The 24389-nt window shown below is 42.0% G+C and overlaps 1 protein-coding gene across 1 annotated transcript in view; it reads right to left on the minus strand.

The window, feature by feature from the left end:
* The window catches only part of hsd17b12a (hydroxysteroid (17-beta) dehydrogenase 12a), a 344773-nt gene that overhangs the window by 253074 nt on the left and 67310 nt on the right, over positions 1-24389 (minus strand). The gene's annotated exons all lie outside the window — the stretch shown is intronic.

The following is a 24389-nucleotide window of genomic DNA, read 5'->3' on the forward strand; positions in this document are numbered from 1 at the left end:
GAGGGTCTTCAATCATAGAGAGATATTCACAACATCTAAATTCTGCATTGCTGACACATTGATTTATATCCCCAAACTCTCCCAAGTTGGTGTGTAATGCTGATTGGACAGAGTTTACAACCTATAGGGTGCCATGGTATGCTAGCAGAGATCAAACAGACTTGTTTTTATATGGCTTGGCTCTGTAAGAGGCAAATCCTGTCTGTGTCGATCTTGTTTGTCTGGGCCCATCAGCAACACGTCTTGAGCATGCGGATAACAAAGTACTTTACGTTAATATATAAGCCATTTTTAAAAAAATTAAGATTTTGTTTTTGGCTTTCTGCCTTTATTGATAATATCAAGTGAATATGGACAGGAAAGAGGGAGAGAGAGAAGGGGAGAGACAGGCAGCAAAGGTCGTCATGAACGGGACTCGAACATGCGACACGCTGTCATATGTGCCATGAGCCTGGACCTGTTGCTGTATAAGCAATTTCTGCATAAATACTCTATTTTAAACACATTTTATGAAACAAAAATATTTGTTGAGGAAAGGAGAAATTAGGTCAAATGTCCGCCAAATATGACAAATTTGTGCTAACACAAACTTTAAATGCTATTGACAATGAAGGGAAAATTGACGTCATATGTAGACGAGCCAATCGGCTAACAAATCACATCAATTCAGTTCAATTCAGTTCAATAAAAGGAGAAATTAGGTCATATGTGCCTCAAATATGATTTTGTCCCCACACGTCTCAATATTTACCATTTACAATGATAGGGGAAATTTACGTCATATGTAGGCGAGCAAATAAACTAACCAATCACATACATTCAGTTGTTCATGAGATGATGTATAATGATAAGCGCAATTCACACAGGTGTAATTTTATCTGTAAACCAAAGAAAAACTTCCCTTAGAAAAGGAAGGGACTGCACTCCAAAACGATGCTCGTGGTCAAGACTTAATGCTTAATTTTGCTGCTTTATTCGCTAGCCGCGTTTCGCCGTGTAGGCTTCGTCAAGGTGCTCACTGCTAGCACCATTGGACCCTCAAACTGTCTGCTAAAACAGCTAACTCCACCACCTCTCTCCTTCTCATGCAAGTTGACAATATCTAAAGTCACAACACCAACTTTGATGAGGCAGTATTGCATAGTTTAAAAAATAAGGCTTTCTTCATTTCTTTAAAAATGTATATTTTTCATTTCCTGAAAAATGAACATTTTTTGGAGTTTAGAGTTAGTTTCTTCCCGACAGCAATGATATCATATCTTGCCTACTAGCACCTCCACCAACTGGGTGGTGTACGAAGGTTATCTGTTAGGGGCTTAAGGTAACCCACACGACACAAGCAAGACATCCCCTGAATTCCTCTCCTTAGTCATTATATCCAAAGTCAAATGTATACTGTGTGAGCCAAGTCTCCTATAGCTCTGTAATAGACACTATGAGCCATGTCAGCTTCTTGACGTTAGCCACTAGAATGCTAGCATCCCTATTTAGTGCATGTCTCATGACAACATTCTGTATAGGCGAAGATATTTGGTGTAGAAAAACAAGGAATGATGACAGTCATAATAAGTCAGGTGAAACAGGCGCTGTCTCCCTTTAGTCTTTGTTTTCCCCCCATATTATTATTATTTTAGTAACGTGTATGTGCCTTGGAGGGGCTAGTGCCCCTCAAAAGGAGGGTGCAAAGCATAGAGTCCTGGAAGAGCTGGGTTTAAGTTGTTAACAAGGATGATAATCACTCTGGGTGGGAGTGGCAGGATGCCATGTCCATTTCAAGACCCTACTATGTGCCATACCTGCTCAGCCATAGTTGTTCTGGACGAGAGTGACTGCTAAATGTCTATGCTGTAACGCAATGTTACAATGACCTCATCATGTTACAATGACCTCATCCTGTTACAATGACCTCATCATGTTACAATGACCTCATCATGGCGATGGAGCTTCCTACACAGTGTGACGGAAGGCTCTAAAATGGCTTGCGTTCAGTCACACATTCCAGGGAGGACCGTGGGACATGCACGCACGCACGCGCACACACACACACACACACACACACACACGCACACACACACACACACACACACACACACACACACACACTTGCAAATATTTCTCTGCTCTATTTCAGTCAATGTAAGGTGACCCAATACCAACTGCTTGTCAAGTGACATCATACAACACTCGCTCATTTTCACCCCTGCATGGATGTGTACGTGCATGTTTATTTGTCTGAGTATTTGACACTTGAGTCTTATGTGGTGTGTCTTTGGGAATCCCTTGTGTGTGACACTCGAGCATTATGAATTTGCAACTCATGTACATGCAGAGGTGTAGTGCTATTTTAAAAAGTGGTGTGTGTAGTACCACAGCCCCTCACTAAACGGTTATAGCTTTAGCCACTTAAACCTTATAGACTAATTCAGAAACGGGTCTCATGGTCGCAGCTTACGTATTTCCTGTAGGCGGACTCGGCATAGCTGCTGGGTTTAAACCCTCACCAGGCGCACCTCTTCTACTACAGCGAACGGCAGAGTGACTGATGTGAGTCTGCTTCAAACGTTAATCTTTTACCTGCTTTTTACCAACACCAACATTACAAAGATGCCCAGAACATCGAGATGAACCTGTGTAGTTTATGGCTGCTCCAACAGTAGTGGCAACATTCCAAGAAAAAATTAAACGGAATGTCAAAATATCCACCGCAGCTATGTCGAGTCCGCCTACAGGAAATATGTAAACTGCGACCATGAGACCCGTTTCTGAATTTGTCTATATACTACCTGTACGTCAAATAATTTCGTTTGTTACATATTTTTAATTCCTTGTAGAGAGCAAATATAAGCATGCTGCTGTCATAAATCAATTATATTTACTAACACTATGACATCCAGGAACTTGGAAGCGCGTCTTTGAAAGCATACCATAAGTTCAAGTTGAAATGAGTTCAAGTTCAGCTTTGCACCTGCTATTGGTTGTTCTAAAAGGGGTGGCTCAGAGTGATTTTTCTCTCTCCATAACCATAACAACATAAAAGGGTCTTAAAGTTTCAAAGATGCATGAATGAATGTGTACTGGCGTGTAGACTGCATGGGATATTATCAAGTAAAGACTACTTACAGGAGTAAATGCACACACTAGATCCAAATCCAACAACTTATTTGTCCAGACAAACATTCGTGTATTCATCAAATGTTTTCTAGATGGAGCACGATGGAGGAGTGACTTCACTGATTTCTTAAGAGTTATTTTTGTGCTTTTATGCCTTCATTGATAGATAGGACAGTAGACCGACAGGAAATGGGGAGAGAGATGGGGAGTGACACGCAGCAAAGGTCGTCAGGAACGGGTTTGGACCACCAAGGCCAGCGGCCCGGACCACCAAGGCCAGCGGCCCGGGCCCCGTCACTGATTTCTAACCCGAATCCTACCATTCTGTTGTGAGGAGGACATGTGAAAAGGTGTCTTGAGAGATCAACCTCAAATGGTCTTTTAGTATTACCAGTGGCGGTCTTATTTATGTTTCAATTGAAACGGGCCTTAAGCTTCCAGGGGCCTCCCAAAAAGAAAGAGAAATGGTTGAAATTATTATTACTAGACCTGTACGTGCCCGTCGACCACCGGCCTACTTGAGAATGGCAACTTGGGAACCTAATAATACCCGTTGTCAACTTGTCATAGCACCCGTTTTAACTATCTGTCTGTGTCCCTTTTGTGCCCATACTGTATATCAGGGGTAGGCAACCTTAGGCACCGGTGTCAACATTGGCACCAAGGATGGTGCCAGGATGTGTGTGTGAGAGAGCATTTTTTGATGAACTATTGAAAAAGTCAAATAAATAAAGTCCCTCACATTTGTATGCAAATTACATCGTGTACATAATTCTACATTCATTAAAACTCTGAACTCTGACTTTGGAGGGAGTCTGGGAGAGAATCGAGATTATTGTTTTGAGTCTAATGATCATTATAACAATGTAAAACATGTAAAAGGTTATTGTAGCGCTGTCTGTTGCTAATGTGGGTTCCTCTCAGTCACATGGAATGACAACTTGATGCAGGTTCACTCATTTATTGGCCCCACACAGACACTTGGTTAAACATAACATAAATACTTGGTGACAAATAGTCAGCCCAGCCAGATTTTAGTTCAGTTGGTCTTCTCTTGCACTCTGCTCTGTGTGTCTTCAGTCTGTGTGGCCGCGCCCAACACTCTACTAAATAGAGATCAACCTCGTTAGTCACAATCACAAACACCTGCCATTCAAAAAACCCTGACACTGACTGCTCCCATGAGCCACTCCCCTCCATCTCCACCGGCTACAGCAGAGCCCAAATCAAACCCCACAGTTACATTCGTGGACAATCAAAATGATTGTCATTAAAATTACCGTTGGTAATTTGTTTCCAAAAGGTTGCAGACCCCTGCTGTATATACTGATCTCTGTATCTGTCTGTCTGCCTGTGCTGCCCTGAAGAGTGCATACTGACTGTGAAAAGTGTACTTGTTAAGTAATCAATTTGCAGGTGTGGGGTTGCCATGGCAATCAATTGGCTGAGGCAGAGGCTGGGAATTGTAATTGTTCCCACTTCCGGGTGTGTACACTCACTGCACTAGCAGCCTGAGAGTTACGATTGCATCATTGTATAGCCTATATGCTGCCTCCCAGTTATACCTTACAGTAATTTCAAGACAAAGTAAAATAAATCTTGAATCAAGCTGCTTTTGTGTATTTTTCTACTTGGCTGTGCTGTATGCTGTTCATGCTTTGAAGTCCGATAAAACACACTGACAAACAATAATAAGAAATGCAATAATAATTATTAATTATTAAAATGATGACGTCATGAACGGGGCCTCCCGATCCTTAAGGCCACCCTTGAGTATTACTAAAACCTTGAAAACACTATAGAACACTTAAAAGGGTCAAAAGCCTAGACATCACACACACTTAATGGCACACACTGAGCAATAAAGGATAAGGAATCACAAGCTACAGGTCCAGCACCTGTAGAATTTCTGGAGATGTGTGTGCTTCCTTCTGGATCCTATCACAAGCTACAGGATCACGGTCAGAATTGTGCAGTTGTTAAATCTTCATGTGTGTTCCCTGCCCTACTCTCTGCATTTTGTGGCACACGTCGCATACAGTCCGTAAATGTCCGCTTTTCAGCAGAAGGGTCAGAGTGCAGAGGTAATCAGGAGCGTTATTATTGAAACAGGAAGGGGTTTCGTTGACTACCTCAAGGACACTCTGACAGAGCAGGACACATTGTCAACATCCTTGAAGTATTACTTAGTTTTTCTACCAGAGACAGCCAAGACTGCATGAGCCATGCACGGTCAACCTTCAATAGCTAGGCATCAATGCTTGCGATGCTAAATTAACAATATTCTCTCTGTTTTTAACAACTTTTACTTGACTTGACTGAGAGTATGTGTCATTATTTAGGGCAACTCCCCATTTTCACACAGACTAAATTAGTCAAGTAACATTCTTAGATTTGTTCTTGGTGTATTCAGAAACAGTGAAAGAAATGTCACCAATTAAGCGGAGTGTAATTTATACAATTTCTATTCCATTTTATTGTATTGTTTTTTTTGTCTACTGAATGTCTGACAGCTGCTGGCGTTTCTCTAGAAGGCCTATAAATAGCCTGGCATTTGTCTTCTCCTTCCCTCCTATACATCTCCTCTCCCTGATCATCCCTCGTTCATTAAGTCCGGGCTCTCCAGTGGCCCTGGCGTACAGAGTTGAGCTTATAGGACTATAGATAGTACAATCCCTTAGATAATCAGAACTTGGCATCGAGTGGGGTAGGGAGGGGTAAAAGCTCAGGTGGGCACCCTCCTTCATATGTGTTTCATTGATAGGCCCACGACACCTCCAAAGGGGCTCAACACCTGCCGTCCCAGGTGTGCCCCCCTCAGCTTCATTTTGCAGCCCAGTTGGGGTCCTTTCTCTTGATCCATAGCCAGCTGCTGCTTCGTTCGGCAGCCTCTGACAGCGACTCGACGGCTCTGCGGAACGCCTGTCCTCGCACTCCCATCCCCTTAAGAAGCTTGGTTGTGGACGTGGCAACATATCCTCTACACCCGACCTCAACCTATAGCCAAATTCCAATACCCAGAATCTCGGCTACTCGCTCACTCGCACTCAGTCACTCCAGCAAGGTGGTGTTATGGTGGAATTGGTGACCTGCTGAAATATGTGACAACCGTGTATAGACAATCACATAATGTAAATGTGTCCTAATGTAAATTGTTGCAGTTTGTTCATAAGCAGAGTTCAACCTAACTGTATTTAGGCCATGTATTTAAAGACTTCCATGTAATAGTCGTGTGAACAAGATGGTCACATATTTGGCAGGTCACCAATTTCACCGTCATTTGCCATGCTGGAGTGAGCGAGTGTGAGTGAGCGAGTGGCCGAGATATTGGGTATTGGAATTTGGCTTAAGATTCACCGTTTGAGTCTCTTTGAAAGCAGGAAATCAGGTGGTCACAAAAACGCAACTCCCATGTTAGAGGATTTCTAAACCCATTCTGACCGGGCACCCATTTTGGTGTCAGCATCATGTTATGCTTTAGCTATTTAAAAATAGCAGATCTACAAGCTCATATCGCGCCACCGAGTGGCGCGATACGAGCTTGTAGGTCTGCTATTTTTGAAAAATCGAAGAGCGACTGACATTTTTAGAATCTGATCTCAGGTCAGAATGGGTTCATCAGACCAGTGTGTGTCCGGCGGAAACCTCGTATGAATCTGATCTCAGGTCAGAATGGGTTAAAAAGCCTCCTATCTCCGCCCATGTGCCCACTTCCGAGTCCTCCCAGCGTGGCATTTTCGACGAACCATAACAAAAGAACGCACGGACCGCCTGACAAACTTTATCTTATTTTGTATTTATTTTCTGTGAACGGCTCTGTGATTATCAACGGTCAGGGGCTGCAATTGTAGTGGAAGTATTCTGTGACTACTTAAAAGCTACTAAGGAAATACGAAGAAAAAAAAATAAAACTGCGGTCAGTGGGTGGTAATTTATGCAGTTAATGGCAGTAAAAGTGAGGGGAAACTGAGGAGCAGTGGCACTGTGGCAGAGGTGACCGTACGCTGGCAGTGGGACGAGATTTCACAATTGATCAGGGAATGGATGTGGTAAATAAAATGGGAAAGTGACCTCAACAGTGACAGATGGTCCATGATGTCAAATAAGGTCCAACATGTAACTGGCCCCTTATCATGTGTCAGACCAGTAAGGAGTCAAGGAGATTAAAACGTTTCTTCACTAAAGGTCTGGACTCACAGCAGCACACATGTACAGACATCACATTAACATCTCTCTCGAGATTAAAATGGAATCATCTTTGACCATGGTAAACCACCACACACAAACACTGGAGAGGACAGTTAAAGCTGAAATTGCTGCAGCTCCAAACTGTAATGGTCTGGTCTGGTGTGGTTACACCCTCATTTGGAAGGGATAATTCTCTGTCTGTCTACCTCATTACTTACAGCGTACCCTGAGAGGGTGTGCTTTACCGTGATTATTGGCATGCATGCGTCGCTGCAGCAGCAGGAACGAGGCTTTAGCAGAGTTCCGTAAGGCGTAAGCAACGCTTGTTGTAAATTTCAGTTTCCCTCTCAACTCATAGCCACCCCTATCCCTGGTACCCAGAGGGTTGAGCTAACCGCCTGGGCCAATATTCAAAGAAAATCACGTACACTACCTTTAAGTAAAAATATCAATACTTATATGTAGAAATACTCTGGAATAAAAAAAATTACTTGAGTAAAAGTACAAAAGTACTGGCAATCAAGAATGGGAATGTACAGGTAAGTGTTTATCTGTGAGCTTGTAGATCTGCTATTTTTTGAATAGGCAACGCTAGAATCTAAAATAACACCGATACTTCCCCAATCTGGACGGGAACCCCTTTTGGTGTTTTTAAGCATTATATTATACTTTAGCTATTGAAAGCTCATAGTGCGGCACCGAGTGCCACACTACGAGCTTGTAGATCCATGTCCCCTACCAGTGCCACCACGATGGTAGTCAATTCAACACAATCAAATTATGACTATAAACATATTTGCCTCTAAACGGACGGTACACAATGTCAGACTACGCGAGCACCGCGTCTGACGAGGCAGACCTTGTCGTTACTTGATTGTGTCCACCAAGCGAACAACAACAACAGAAAAGCACATAAAAGGACAATTATTGGAGAGAGGAGAAGAGGAGGAACATGGTCAAAAATGAGAGAGGGAGAAAATGGGGAGGGAAAGAAAAGGAGTAGCTTTTAGTTGGATCTGTGAGGTCAGGAGGTTAGGAACATGGAGCCACAGGAAACATTCCTAACCAGCACCACCTACTGTACCATACCTATGATACCATGACAACCAGGGCCTGAATGTCACACCATGGGGAGGGGAGGAGAGGAGAGGAGAGCTCACAGAGAGCAGTTGGATGTGAAAAGTTAGTCAGACATCATAAATTAAGTACACTCGACAAGACAAGTGTATTTATGTAACATAACTGTGTGCTGATACTTGAAACACTTTCAGACCATTGCAGAGAAAAATGCATGTGAACCCAGGATGTCTGATGGGAAGAACTAGGCCACGAGGAGCATGGTTACGTTGTTCTAAACAAACATTAAATAATCTACACACACAAAAACACTAGTGAGTGGTAGCTATGGGACACTCTGCGCGCGCGCACACGCACGCACGCCAGGAAGACTCCCTGGGGATATGTCTATTCATAGATAAGGACATGGAGAGAAAGAGACATTTCCATCACTCTATAGTACTCTAGTCTACACAGCAACACCATCGGAACATTTGAATCTTCCAGTGGTGTAAAGTAATCTCAGTAATCTTACTCCTCCTCCTAACTATGCGATGTGACGCATTGTGAGCCTGTAGATCTGCTATCTTTTTTTTTTACATTTTATACGTATACATTAAAAATAATTGACACCTTCATGTCTGGTTCTACATTATTATTATTATTATTATTATTAAAGATGAAGCTATCTCAAAAGTAGGAGAAATGTTACGGATGTAGTTCCTAACCTGTAGTAACCTAAAAAAAGAGAAGAAAACAAGAAATGATCACACACACACTCACCCCCACACCCACCCCCACACCCCCACACACACACACACACACACACACACACACACACACACACACACACACACACACACACACACACACACACACACACAGTATAATGGTTTGTAGTCTTGTAATCTACATCCTCTGGTACAACGTGGTACTGATATGGATAAGCTCCATAAGCAACATTTATTTAGTCCAGGATTAAGTGGTCTAAGTGGCTTTATGTCCTTTTGCCCGTTTATCATCTGTGTTATGCGTTGAATCCTGATTCCTAATCATGGAAATGTACCAGCAAAGTTTCCGTTTTCTTGCCAATTGAATCTCTTACGCCACATTTCAAAAATAGCACAACGAGTAGCGTTGCAACCCATTGTGAGCTTGTAGATTGGCTTGGTTCACCTTTTATTTTCTTTTTTTTACTATTTATTTTTATTTTCTTTCTTTTTTGTGTTAAAAGCTTCAAGGGTAAAGAAATTGCAGCACGGCCAAGACAATGCAATGGGTCGAGAATGCAGGCAAGACAAGTGGGAGACTGGTCGCCTTTGTTCCATGTACCGACTTTAGATAGTGATTCTTTTATCATAATCAAGTTAGCCAAGTCCTCAACAAGCCTCTAATGATCACACTGATACTTCTGGGGTGACAGAAGTCACACAGGAAAGAGGTGACTGTAACACAACAGACAGATGGCTATTGCTCAACAGTCAGAGAGCGTGAAAGATAGGGCAAGAGAGGGAGCAACAGACAGACAGACAGACAGACAGACAGACAGACAGACAGACAGAGAGAGAGTTGTGTGAGGATGTGGGTCAGAGATGTTAGTAGTAGCAATCTGTTTACAAGAAATGATGAAAGAACTTTCAGCAAGAGGAACTATATTTAAATATTTAATTCTAGCATTTAGATGCAGAAGTTGTGTTCTCTCCACTCTCTCTGTGTCGTAGCTAAATGTATCATTTAGATTTGTCACGTTCCATTTGTGGGAGAGGTCTGTTTTACATACAAATGCCACAAATAAGAAACGAGTCCGACCTACCCCAAATCGAAAGGGTTCTAAACAACACAACGATTTCGGAATAGGGAGCATCACACATGCTATAAATGTCACTATTGCAGAAATGTGGGTTTTTTTTCCCCTACACCAATTTAGGTACAAATGATGTGACAATGACTGTCAAACAGGGTTTTTATCATCTGCAGCCTTCACAAAATTGTGAGTATGGCCTATTTCTTACAAGAAAAGTGCGTAAGTATGTCTGTCAGTCCCTCCGGGTACACACAACACCATTGACCACTTTCTTAACACTCACCCACCACTATTTTCAAAAAATGTACGAAACTGTATGGACATTTTTCAAAGTGGAAACGATCCGACGATTATGCAAAAATAATTGCGATTATCTCAAATTATTGCAATTAGGCGATTATGTAATCATTGTGACAGGCCTACAGTAGTTGTACTATATATGATAACATAATAATGTGTGGTTGACACAAAATCCTGAGGCACACTTTGACTTGTCCCACGGCACAGCAGGGTGCCTCGCTACGCCGTTGGAAGAACCACTGGACTAGACAGAGTACAGAATGAACCGCGGTGTCAGTGGGCAGTGGTGAAAATGAAACTCGGAGGTCAGGGAAACTTTGCTTTGCATAAACACAGGACTGACGCACACACACAAAAGACAAACCAAAACAAGTCATGAGCCAGTGAGAGAACAAGTCAGCCCGCCACCCCAACTGGTCCTGACCAGTTGGGGGGCTGTCAAGGAGGCCAGTGAGGAGAAAAAGAGATACAAACACAGAATGAGTGGAGTGAGAGAGAGAGAGGAGGCCTGGAGGCAATGGCATATCCAAAATTGCTTCTAAATAGCACATCGCTGCTGTCGGGAAGAAAAATGCAATTTTTTCAGGAAATGAGAAATATAGATTTTTAAGGAAATTTTAAAAATCCTTATATTTTGAGTGCCACATCAAATTTGGTGTTGTGACTTTATATATTGTCAATTTCTTGCATGACATGGGGAGAGGTGGTGGAGTTGTTTTAGCAGATATTTTGAGGGTCCAATGGAGTTAAGAGGTTTTGTCCGAGCTGAACTGCTTTTGGTGCTGTAGCACATCTTATTTACTGAATCCTGTCATAATTATTTTTGGCATGTCATATACAGTAGGCCAGGGGTCTGCAACCTTTTTGAAACAAAGTGCCATGTTTTTAGTTTCTGGATAGTCAGAGTGTCACTTTAGTGACACCACACCACAATTCCAACATGTTTTGATTGTCCACGAATATAACCTTTTCCCTTGTTAAATATTCTTTCACATTATTATAATGATCATTAGACTCAGAGCATAGGCCTCCTATCTCCCTCAGTTCATAGTTTTAATTAATGTAGAATGATGTGCAGGATGTAATTTATATACAAATATGAGTGAATTCATTTATTTGACTACATTTCTTAATTGTTTATTTACCGGTAATTGTTTTTTTTTATTATGCCAGTGTGTCAGTGATCACCCTCCTTTGTGCCAAGGTTGGCACCAGTGCCAAAGGTTGCCTACCCCTGCAGTAGGCAATTATTTTGTGTGTGTGTGTGTGTGTGTGTGTGTGTGTGGGGTGGGGCGGGGGGGGATTTTCACTTCGTTATTTATGTATTTTTAAGTGCTTAATCACACTCAGTCAATATAAAAAATGAATTCAAATTTGTCATGTTGATATCCTACTGATACGTAAAAAAAAACATTGCTTCTTGATCTTTTGGTTATAATTCGGTAACTGATTCTGGAAATCGGTTTCAAAAGCCTAGATTTTCAGCGAATTGCCCAGCCTTAGTACATATATGTAGGCCAGAGTCACAGGACTGGAAAGGTAAGAAGAGACAAGGAAAGGAGGGGTGAGAGATGGGGGGGGGGGGGGGAGGGGGGGTCATATCGGTCAGCTCGTTCCCAGACTCACTGCCCCACAGAGCCCAGCGGGACGCACAGTCGGGAGGTTGAAATGTTAGATTTGTTTGAAAACACTAAAACCACAGAGGTGCCAAATTAATGGCAACTTCACTCTCCTTGAAATCTGTCGTCGTTTTTTGGATTACGGTTATTGGCATTTTGACTTGCAAACAGACAACGAACGATAAACATTGTGTACAGATTGTATATCAAATCTCTATTCCGGCTTGCTGTTTCTTTTCGATTGTAACATTCCTGTTTATATGGTCTGTTGACTGCAGGGTGCCTGATGGAAACATAAATTGTCACCCATTCATTAATTCAATGGTCTAGTAAAGTAAAGGGCACTCACACACACACAAGCACATACACAAAATGTACAAAGATGCACACATGTACATACACTGGGGGAAACCATTGTCTATATTTAGGACAGAAACATAACGCAAATTAGGGAGCACTAGGGTTCAGGTGGTTATGTGACCCATTTTTGCAGTAGGGAACTAATAAGTAAGTAATACTACACTAACCTTTTTCATTTCAACAAAAAATATTTTTGAAATAATTTCTCAAGACAACAAAAAAATTGTCGGCACCACCGCCCTAAATAAAACGTGTTGTTAGTAGGAATACACACAGAAGCACCCGGACACGGAAATGTATTTGTGTTTTACAGTTAATACAGTTTTGACTACGTATTGTTGCTTTAGTAGTAGTTTGTTTGTGCTCATGCAATATGAATATTGCTGCACACATTTAAACTCGTTGATTGTAGTGACATGGCTAGAAATCCATATCATACAGTATGAATGCCATGTTTATCCTATCTCAATAATAATAATAAATCAAATCATAATTTGTTCACAAATATTGGCATTATTCACTAGTGTCATTGCACTCGTTCATATGAATCCAAGTTCATCCTACTCTCCTAAATGAGGAAACCTCTGTCTGTCCAGCGCATAGAGCGCACATTACATAACATGTATTACGATGCGCTGTTGTTGTTTAGGTCATTTATGAATTAATCTTCTGTTGTTTTTGTATTTACAGTGAGCAGTTGTTCCCATTATCCGTTTTCAATCCGTTCCATTTGGCTTAGGCCTCCATGATGCCACCCTGTCAACACCTCTTGGTACTTTGGTTTCATCTTCTCACCTGCATACTGTATAGAACGCATGTCATTTCTTCCCTCCCTCGGCTCCTACTGTACGTCTCATAATTGTGTGTATATAAAAACCGAAAGCCTAATCTATACTTCGTCATACAACATACTGAACATAGTATCAATTACGGTAAGCGTAACAGGAAACCTAACGCTAAAACCAAAGTAAACTGTGTGTATAGTCGAGTCTAATTGGGGTGATCCAGACGGCAGCTCTGGTAGCCAGTGGAAGATAATAACAAGTAATCCCAGGAAACCAGATCACCGTTGACTCACACAAACAGGTGTCAGGATCAGGGAGATAAACAAAGGAACGCATGGCAGCTGGGCAGTGGTTGCAGAGCATATGAAATGTTGACAGTAACAACAAACAAACAGACCGTGTGACCGTCCGTGTCTTAAAACTGTTTATTCTGATCACAAGGCAAAACTTGTGGAACACTACAAAACAGTGGTTTTCAACCACTGGTCCCGGGGACCACCAGTGGTCCTTAAGGAGGGTTCCAGGTGGTCCCAGGCTAAAGGATGGAGTGGATCAAATGTCACTAACAAAAGACCAGTGACATAATGTAGGATGCTACCTCCCATACAGTAATCTGACTCCAAGCAAGATTGTGCGCACATGCACACGCACACAGTGGGATTACAGGGAAAGTTGGTGGTAGTGTGCGTGTGTGTGTGTACACGCGTGTGTGCGTGCATGTGTGTGTGTGTGTGTATGTGTAAAAAAAAGTGTGTTTCGTCAGTAGCAGAGGAGAACACCCAAAGGAACCATAATGCACTGCCAACAGAGTTGAGGAAAACATTGGGACTTTCATTAAGCTCAGCAACAAATCAGCGGTGTGGTAGGATCTTATCACGAGTCAGACAAAGCAGCTCAGTGGGGGAGCTGAGGGTACACGACGGCCTGGCTGGGAGACGTTACGCAACGTTTATACAACGTACAGTCAGAGAGCATGTCGAAATAAGACTGTATAGGTCTTAACCTATTAGGACCTGATTCTACAAATGTCTTCGTTCTAAATCCGAACGGTTTTTACTAATAACTATAGTTATATATGCTTATATATGCTCAAACGTTGTTCATGTCAAGGACCCCCAAAAGTATATGTATTTGGTTGCGGACCCCCATCATAAAATATTTAGTTCTAAGTATGGACCCCCAGAAGCAAAGATTTGAGTTAAAATCTTTCACTTTTTACTACTTTTCATTGGTTCAATATTGTTTTAACCAACACACAGACATAAAGGGTGTTCAATAGTACTGATTTATTGCATGCAAAAAAACCCTATCCAGGCAGAACATTTTTGAATAATGAATTAAAAGATTTGCGCGAATTTCCACAACCTTGTAGCGCAGCACGAAGTGACACACTATGAGCTTGTAGATTTGCAAATTTTTAATAGCCAAAGTATAATGGTTAAAATCTAAAGTGGCATACAGATGGAACTGTTACATAGATGAGGGCCAGATCATGAGAGAGTGACATCTGCTGGACAGGAATGGCACAGCCTTGACATTGACAGTCAGAGTCAGGTAGCCTACAGCAATGATTTTTCATGTCAAGGACCCACAAATTGACACTCATTAACCCATTCTGACCTGAGATCAGATTCATACGAGGTTTCCACTGGACACACACTGGTCTGATTAACCCATTCTGACCTGAGATCAGATTCTAAAAATGTCAGTGGTTCTTCGATTTAAAAAAAAATAGCAGACCTACAAGCTCGTATCGCGCCACTCGGTGGCGCGATATGAGCTTGTAGATCTGCTATTTTTCCAATAGCTAAAGCATAACATGATGCCAACACCAAAATGGGTGCCCGGTCAGAATGGGTTAACCAGTGGGTGGTCCACGGCATATATTTGAAAATATATGCCAAGGACCCCCCCATAAGAGAAGTTTTTACGACTCTAGCAGTGATTATCAACCCGTAAAATTTCAAGGACCCCCAGTTTGATACATTAGTCTATGGACCCCCATTTAATGGCAAAAGAGAATTTTATGAAAATATCTCCAAGCTCACAACAGGTCGCAAATGCATTTTTTTTAAATTATGGAATTTGTTTCTTTATTTATTAATGTATCAATTATGAAACCTTTTGACAATCTTTTTTTTTATCTTTTGAAAAATAACACATTAAAACTAAATGGAGGAAACGGAAAAAATGTACCCGCGCAACCCATTAAAATGGGAACACGGCCCAAAACGTGTGTCCCAACCCACTGTTTGGGAAAGGGTGATTACAGTAAGGCTGATTACAGGGAAAGCCTCTCGTCGAGTAATCAATACCAACACAAACAACTATTTATAACCCAGATGGATGTTGAATGATTGACATCATTGCACATAGCAGTGAAACTTAGTCACTCGGATGTCTAATTATAATGCGTGTCAACATGTAGTTGAACACGATATAAGGACAGCGGGGTGCGATTCCTGTGTACACGAACGTTCTTCAGAAACACAGAGAGGGTGTTATCACTTAAAGGAGTAGTTCACCCAAAACATGACACTATTTTCTATCAATTACACACTTTGTGAAGCCTGTTTTTTTGTGTCGGATTTCTGGACCAATCATTTGATGACCGGGGAAGACTCAAATGCAGGTCAATCGCATCAAGGTTATCAAATTATTGGTTTAGGAATGTGACAAAAATAAAAAAATATCTCTATGAATTCGAGGCTTAGTTTATTGGGTGTATAATTGATAGAAAATAGTCATTTTTTTGGATGAACTCCTTTAAAGAAGGTCCATTCTGCGGTCTAATGTCTCCAGACATACCAGTTATGAAACATCATCATGCAGTACAGTATCTCAAACTACTACTGCATAGCAGTGTTTCTGAAACAAACACGACAGGCTCTAATACGGTAAATAAGGAGAGTCAGTAGGATACAACACAACAGTGACAAAACACAGATATGTGTGTGGTGAGGAATTCATTGGCATAACGACTAAATTGGGTAGTAGGCGAGTAAATCTATGAAAAAAAAGCACCTTACCCTAAAAAAATTGCAACAAAAGGTTTCTCAACAGTTTTTTGTAGTATTAGGTGTCCCTAATAACATACTAAAAGTTTACCAAAGTTTGACCACCCGAAAGGTGTTATTTTCAAGATGGCGTCCAAGATGGCCTAAAAACCATTAAAATAGCCTACCTCCTTCATTATTCATCCTAGACAAGTACTTTTTGTGTCTAACCCTATGTTTTTGGGGTCTAGGAGTCCATTGAACTTGTTCAAATTGCAGAGATACAATTAGATATTTGTGAAATATTGTGTTTGTGACTCTGTTAAAACCCTATAAATAGTCACCAGTTTCAAGTTAACTAAACTAAATATTTAATAAATGTCTGAATATTTATATATTTTTTGGAATAAGGTTTCAAGATATCCTCAAAACACAACAAAACGAATAGTCACAATTTTCAGTAATTCAGAAGGTTGTGGCAGAGAATATTGTCAGTTGATAGATAATAGCCTACATGATTGCAATATTGAAACGTTTTGGATAGCTTGGTGGATAAACTTTGGCTCAAACTACTGTAAATAATCATTATACACCCCATCCAAAACTAATTTCTTGCATTATAGAGCGTCGCAGTCCCGCCCCCTTTCATGACGACGCCAGGCCCAGGAAATAATTCCCAATGCATTTTTCCCATAGACATTTCGAAACGTATTTATTGAAAGACAATATAAGCGTCGTACAAAGCCAACTCTTGTCGTGACAAATCATGACAACAAACACAATATTTTGGACCAAACAAATAATTACAAAGAAGAAAAACAACAAGTGTTGTAATCTGCTGTTTCTTTCTACTTTCTAATTCTTTGTTTGGCCCAAAACATTGTGTCTATTGTCATGATTTGTCACGACAAGAGTTGGCTTTGTCCGCAGCGTAAACGTCTTTAAATAAATACTTTTTGAAAAGTCTATGAGGAAAATGAACGGTGGCCCAGGCCGTAGCGTAACGGTCTGGGCACCGGACTGGTGATCCAACTCCCGGACCCGACACGGCCTTTACCGCATGTCATCCCCCCATCTCTCTCCCGTTTCCTGTCAGCCTACTTTCTATCCCTTAAAAAATCAATAAAGGCGTAAGCCGCAAAAAAAATATCTTAAAAAAAAAGAAAAAAAAGAACGGTGATTTCTTCTCCGTCTCTCTTGAGGGGGCGGGACTGCGACGCTCTACTTACTCTTAGTGCAGAGTAGTCAGAACCTAAGTCTCTACCGGGTGCAGAGGGGAGTATGATAGGTGGGGTTGGGTGAGAAGGTAAAGGGGGGTCCGGTCTAGAGTTTAGTGGGCCTAGGGTTCCCCTCAGGTGGGTACAGGGGAGTATGGGGAGTGGGGAGTCACTGGATTTCTCCCTGGGGACTTGGAGCACAGAAGAGCAAAGTTAAGAAGACCCTCATGGTCTTCTCCTCTATGCGTGTCCGAGGTGGCTCATACAGTACATATAAAGCTATGGGGCACTTGAGAGCTTGAGAGATTGGGGCTTGTCTGTCCCTGTGGTGGTAGTTATAAGACCTCCATGTTGTGATATTGATTAATATGGGGGGTGGGTTCAATTAATCGATTATTAATCGGCTGAGCTGTGGGCTGTCGACTATTGTCAACATATTCCCCAATTTCCACTGAGATTATGGGGTGAATGAATGTGGCCAGACCCATCTTCTCTTTCTGTCATAGTGACATAATATTGTCCTGCATCAGATCATGTCCAAATCAGGTTCTCCAATCTCCAGTAGCCTCTTCAGTTTTTTTAAGATTTTTTGAGTGGTGCAACCACTCCCTTACGGAGCTATGTGTGTGGCTGGCTGGGTCTGAGCACTGTGTGTGTGGCTTGCTGGCTGGCTGGGTCTGAGCACTATGTGTGTGGCTTGCTGGCTGGCTGGGTCTGAGCACTATGTGTGTGGCTGGCTGGCTGGCTGGGTCTGAGCACTATGTGTGTGGCTTGCTGGCTGGCTGGCTGGGTCTGAGCATACATAGATAGATAGATAGATAGATAGATAGATAGATAGATAGATAGATAGATAGATAGATAGAATAGCAGTGACTGACTGAGACATCGAGCGTGCGTCCGCAACTGGTTGTGGCCCCCATCAAGTGACCTTTTGACCAATGCGGCGCTCGCCCCAAGTTGAGTTCGACACCCCTGCTCTAGGCCCATGAGGGGCCATTTATCTCCACTGTATCCCCACTGAGGAGTCCATCTTCCCCATAGACCAGACAAGTGGCCATTTGGTTCTACTGACTGAGTGTGTTTGCTGCAAAGACACTCAGCGTTGTGAGTAGGGATGCTCCGATCAATCGGTGGGCGATCGATCGGCGCCGATCACCGATCGATCGTATCGGATCGGCCGTGCAAAATCCACCGATCCGCGAAACCGATCAACAAAGCAAAAAGCCGCGCCGTTCATATTAAAAAAAAATAGTGTGCCTGCAGCCATTTCACTAAGGCATCGATCTGGCGCTCTGTGAGCCACTAGTAGCGTCTTCTAGATTCCATTCCACACGCGCGCTTCCAAAGAGGAAGTAAACAGAATGCCACACTGCAGAGCAACAGCAACAAACACGACACAACATTAGAAATGTCTCTCGTTTGGCAGTTTTACGTTGTTTCAGATAAAGACCCGAAATATGCTGTTTGCAACACGTGTGGAGAAGATGTCCCACGTGGAGGTAATATACCAAAGAATTTTAATACAACCAACTTGAAACGGCATTTGAAAACTAAACACGACGACGAGCATGCAGAATACATCAGGCTAAGTGAAGCGAAAGAAGCTGCTGCTGCAACATCAGAAACAGAAGAAAAGAAGCACACACAGATGACGGTTAAAGCAGCGTTTAAAGCCGTCGAACCTTTCCCTCACGACAGCAAAAAAGCAACGGCCATAAATAAGAAAGTCATGCAATTCATTGCGCTGGATCAGCAGCCACTATCAGTCGTGGATGATGCAGGTTTCATACGGCTTTTATCACACTTGGAGCCACGGTACACAATACCAGGACGCAAGTATTTCACCGACAAGGCTTTGCCTGAGTTGTACGATGCCGTTTACAGCCACATTGACAGTCTTATGAAACACGGTGCCACAGCCATCAGTTTTACTTCAGATATTTGGAGTTCTAGTGTATCGCCCATGTCAATGCTGAGTCTCACTGCACAGTGGGTGGATGAAAACTTTGTACTGCAGAGCGCCGTTCTACACTCACAAGAGTTTGGTGGCTCACACACAGCTCTTGCTTTGGCAGAGACATACAAGACCATGCTTGAAGCTTGGAGCATACCGAAGGAGAAAGTGCATGTGATCCTTCGGGATAATGCCAAAAATATGGAAAAGGCCATGAAAGATGCGAAGCTCCCCAGCTTACCCTGTATGGCACACACCCTACAGCTTGCTATAAAAGATGGACTTCTGTCACAGCGCGCCATCATTGACATACTGGCTATAGGGAGACGCATTGTTGGCCATTTCAAACACTCCCCTTTGGCGTATGGACGTCTTCAAGACATCCAGAGAGAGATGGGCCAAGTGCCGAAGAGATTGCAACAAGATGTAGAAACCCGCTGGAACAGTTCTTTATACATGGCACAGAGTCTACTCGAACAAAAACGGGCATTGCTGTCCTATGCATCAGACTACACTTTGCCCTGTGAATTCACCACCCACCAGTGGAAGCTGTTGGATAATCTAGCGGTTCTCCTCAAACCTTTCGAGGAGACTACAAATGACATCTGCAAAGCAATAGCCACAGCAGCTGATGTTATCCCAGCCATCGCAGCACTGACGCTTCTGCTCGAGACACCAGATGATGCCGACAGAGGAGTCCAAACAGCCAAAGAAACGTTGTGCAACGCCGTCAAAAAGAGATTCAGAGACATTGTGACAGAGCCCCTCTACATCCTGGCTACAATGCTTGATCCCAGGTGAGCCTAACAGTAACAAAACATGAAAAGTTGAAAACAATCAAATAAAAATGATTAATGGGCTAAATTTTAATTATATATGCATATATATTATTTATTTGCTCAGCTGACATCCCGTTAATAAATAAATGTTTACCGTGGTGGGCGGCCACAAGTTTCATTCATCATTGTATATTATTTGTATACTCTACTGTCTCACTATAAAAGTCCACACCAAGCCCAGGGGGCAGTTACATATGGTTGTTTATTCATTCACTGTTTGCATCGCCCTCTAGTGGTTAGGTAATCAATAATATATGACACTCACTAATGTAATGTTTTATTTTCTCAATGAAAGGTTTAAGGATGGGTTCTTCACAGAGAATCGCAAAGGCCATGCACGGGAGTTGCTTTCCCAACTTCTCACTAAGCTTGCTTCAAACCCGGATAGACCAGAACCACCACAGCCAGATCTAGAGCCAGTGCCAGCAGAGCCAGTCGTGCCAGATGACATCTTGGAAGCCCCAGACGACATTGACGAAGACGAGACAGCAGCAGAGCCCATCCCCAAAGTCCAGCGACGATCAGCCTTGTATGAGATGTATTCTGCCATTTTAGGAAGTCAGGAACAGGCCACTGACAATGATGGCGAGTCCGTAGCATTTCAGATGAATATGTATCTAAGCGAGAAAATGATCAGTCTAAACCAATCCCCCTTCGCTTATTGGCAGAGAGAGAAGCGTTTCCCAGCGCTTGCTAGAGCAGCCCGGGTGTACCTTGGGGCACCATGCACCAGTGTTAATAGTGAGCGTCTGTTTAGCACAGCAGCACAAATTATTGACGAAAAAAGAAATAGGTTGACCTCCAAGAATGCAGAGATGCTCATATTCACCAAGGTGAATTTGCCCATGCTCCTGGAAAGCCAAGCTCAAGGCTTTAAGTAGACTAGTCTACCGACTACCTGCCATTCATTTATTTTATTTGTTTGCAGACTTTGCACTTTAGTTTGCACTATTCATTTATTTTCTTTGTTTGCACTATTTGAAATTTTGAATGTCATTTAAGTTTTATTGCAAGTGCAACTGATATTTTCTTTTAATGCACCTTAGGTCAAGAAGTGTATTTTATTTACACATTAGTAAATGTGAATCTCATTGAAAATTTATTTTTGATTGAAGTTGCAACTGATTTTATTTTTTCTCTTAATGCACCTTATTATGACATATTGTAACTGTAATGCAGTTGAGATGTTTATTACACTGACCGTTTGCTTTTACTCTTTTACTGTAAGATTGGAAGGGAGTTCAGTTCAGAATTCAGATATTGTTTGTTATAGAGTCCTACCTCATTTAAGCTTAGCTTAGAGTTTGAAATATTTCAGGTATTTGTTTCATTTTTTGACATTGATATACCTCATGACAACTTGAATCCATAAGGAGACTGTCTGATAATTCAACTCTGTTCAGTGACTGTGAGTCACACATTTCATTTTGATTGATGCACCTTGTAAAAAAAAGAAAAAAATAATTGGCTTGGGACATTCCATATTATCTATATGATAATGGCAGCATTGGCAGCCACACATTGCTACGTATAATGTAGCAATGTGTGGCTGCCAATGCTGCCATTATCATATAGATAATATGGAATGTCCCAGGCCATTTTTTTTACTACTGTCTCTCAGGTGGTCCATTGTACTGAATATTTTTTGGAGATTAATTACATGCCAGTGTCGCTAGATGGCGCCGCTACGCCTCCCTTGCCAGGGATTTAGCCACTACATTAGACGTGCAACCGACTCTTTGTTCGAAATCTCTTTGTTTGATTAGACATTCTAGTAACCGGAAGCTCTCCGCTCCACTTCCGGTCCTGTTGTCAACAAATTCAAAACAACATTATATCTAGTATCAGAACTCAGAAGCGCTAGTTGCGTTGATTTATTGAGCTATTAACTAAACATAACCCCATCACCTCAACCTGAGCTTCAATTCCGATAAAAAAACACTACTAAAAAATCGCGCTTATAATGGAAGTGGACGGAGGGAAAACATTTGAGGAAGAATCGCCCACCAACAGCGCGGGATCAACTGATCTATAAGGTAAATAAAATTGCAATCCCTGGCAAAGGAGGTCGATTTAGTTCAACTGTTTCAATTCAAACACGTTTGATGCAAAGTTTATTGTTTAATAAAGGGCAAACTAAGGTACAAATGAGTCTCGTCATGGTATGGGTAAGAAAGATTAAACAAGACATGATACTAGACTAGTACTGTAATCTGAAATGTACTGTAATTCTGCAAACTTAAATACTTGTCTTAAATTCAATCAATCAAATTAAATCAGCGGTATATGAAAATGACCGGAGCGCAGGTTGCCAGGTTTTTTTTATAAGTAAAAAAAAAATATATATAAAAAAAAAAAAAAAAATGTATTAAAAAAGATCGGAATCGGTATCGGAATCGGCCGATAAAAAAAAAAAAGATCGGTGATCGGCATCGGCCCCCAAAAACGTGATCGGAGCATCCCTAGTTGTGAGCTTTTATAGATTGCCTATTTTCACAATGTTTGTCCCGGCCCACAGTTTGGGAACCACTACCCTTATAGGGGACTTATTTTTATTATTATTATTGCCAGACACCTTTACAAAAAAAAGGGAAGACATTTCTCTGTAAATGTATTCCATGATTTGTGTAATATTCCCATGCAGTCTATCACTTGGCAGCCATGCTTTTACAAATGTCACATGACAGTACCACCCAGTAATAATGAATATATTCCTTATTGTTATAGTATCAAAATAAATCTCCTGGAAGCTTCAACAGAATGTGAATTGTGTATAGGTGATGAATTCACCTATACAGCAGTACGGCATTATAGAAAAGGGAAATATCCTATTACACTGTTATAACCTTATAAACAATTGCTTTAATATATCATTGTACTTTTATATAATTTATATATGCTAATTGGATTCCTAGATAACCAAAACATAGGGTTAGACACCAAAATTATTTTTCTAGGATGAATAATGGAGGAGTAATGGTATTTTAAGAACTGGCGGCGGCCATCTTGAATATAACACCTTTCGGGTGGTCAAACTTTGGTAAACTTTTAGTATGTTATTAAGGACACCTAATACTACAAAAAAATGTTGAGAAACCTTTTGTTGCAATTTTTTTAGGGTCAAACCATATTTTTACCCGCCTATAGATAAAGTGAGGGGCGTGAGATGTATTTATACTGGCCATATGACGTCTTACATCGTCTTTTACTGCCCTAAAAACATTAAAGTCCATAGACTTGGCTGCCATAATCTTCAAAAGCCATGCATTGGCTAAAAAGATAATCGAATCTCACAATGTATGGACAGACATGAGACTGAGCAGATGCTGTGAGCATGACATGACCGTGGCTTGAAATGTGAGCTACTGTAAGCATTTGTTTTCTGTTAAAACACTAGTCTTATCACATCCACACAGAATAGAAGGTTCAGAATAGAAGGGTGGACTGGGAATAACAGCTCTGAATAGCAGTTATTATTAATAAGTTAGTATTAATGTCACTTTCGCGGTGGAAACATTGTGGGCTTGTAGATCAGCCATTTTCGCTACTTTTGCAGACACTCTTGTACTACCTATCAACTAGGGCAGGGGTCCCCAAACTACAGCCTGCGGGCCGTATACGGCCCGCCATGTCATTTTATGTGGCCCGCCTGCCTCAAGCAAAAGAAAAAGTTTTTTTTTTTTTTTTTTTTATAGCCAAAATATAGGATTTTATTTTATTTTTGTATTAGCACTGGATGAGGGGGGACACTGGGGAGGCACTGAGGGGACACTGGGGAATCACTGGGGAGGCACTCAGGGAGGCACTGGGGAGACACTGGGGAGGCACTCAGGGGGACACTGGGAGGCACTGGGGAGACACTAGGGAGGCACTGGGGAGTCACTGGGGAGGCACTCAGGGGGACACTGGGAGGCACTGGGGAGACACTCAGGGGGACACTGGGAGGCACTGGGGAGACACTCAGGGGGACACTGGGGAGGCACTGGGGAGGCACTGGGGAGACACTGGGGAGGCACTCAGGGGGACACTGGGAGGCACTGGGGAGACACTCAGGGGGACACTGGGAGGCACTGGGGAGGCACTGGGGAGACACTGGGGAGGCACTCAGGGGGACACTGGGAGGCACTGGGGAGACACTCAGGGGGACACTGTGAGGCACT

This window comes from Protomyctophum parallelum, assembly GCF_964188405.1.
Source record: "Protomyctophum parallelum genome assembly, chromosome: 4".
Lineage (NCBI taxonomy): Eukaryota > Metazoa > Chordata > Actinopteri > Myctophiformes > Myctophidae > Protomyctophum > Protomyctophum parallelum.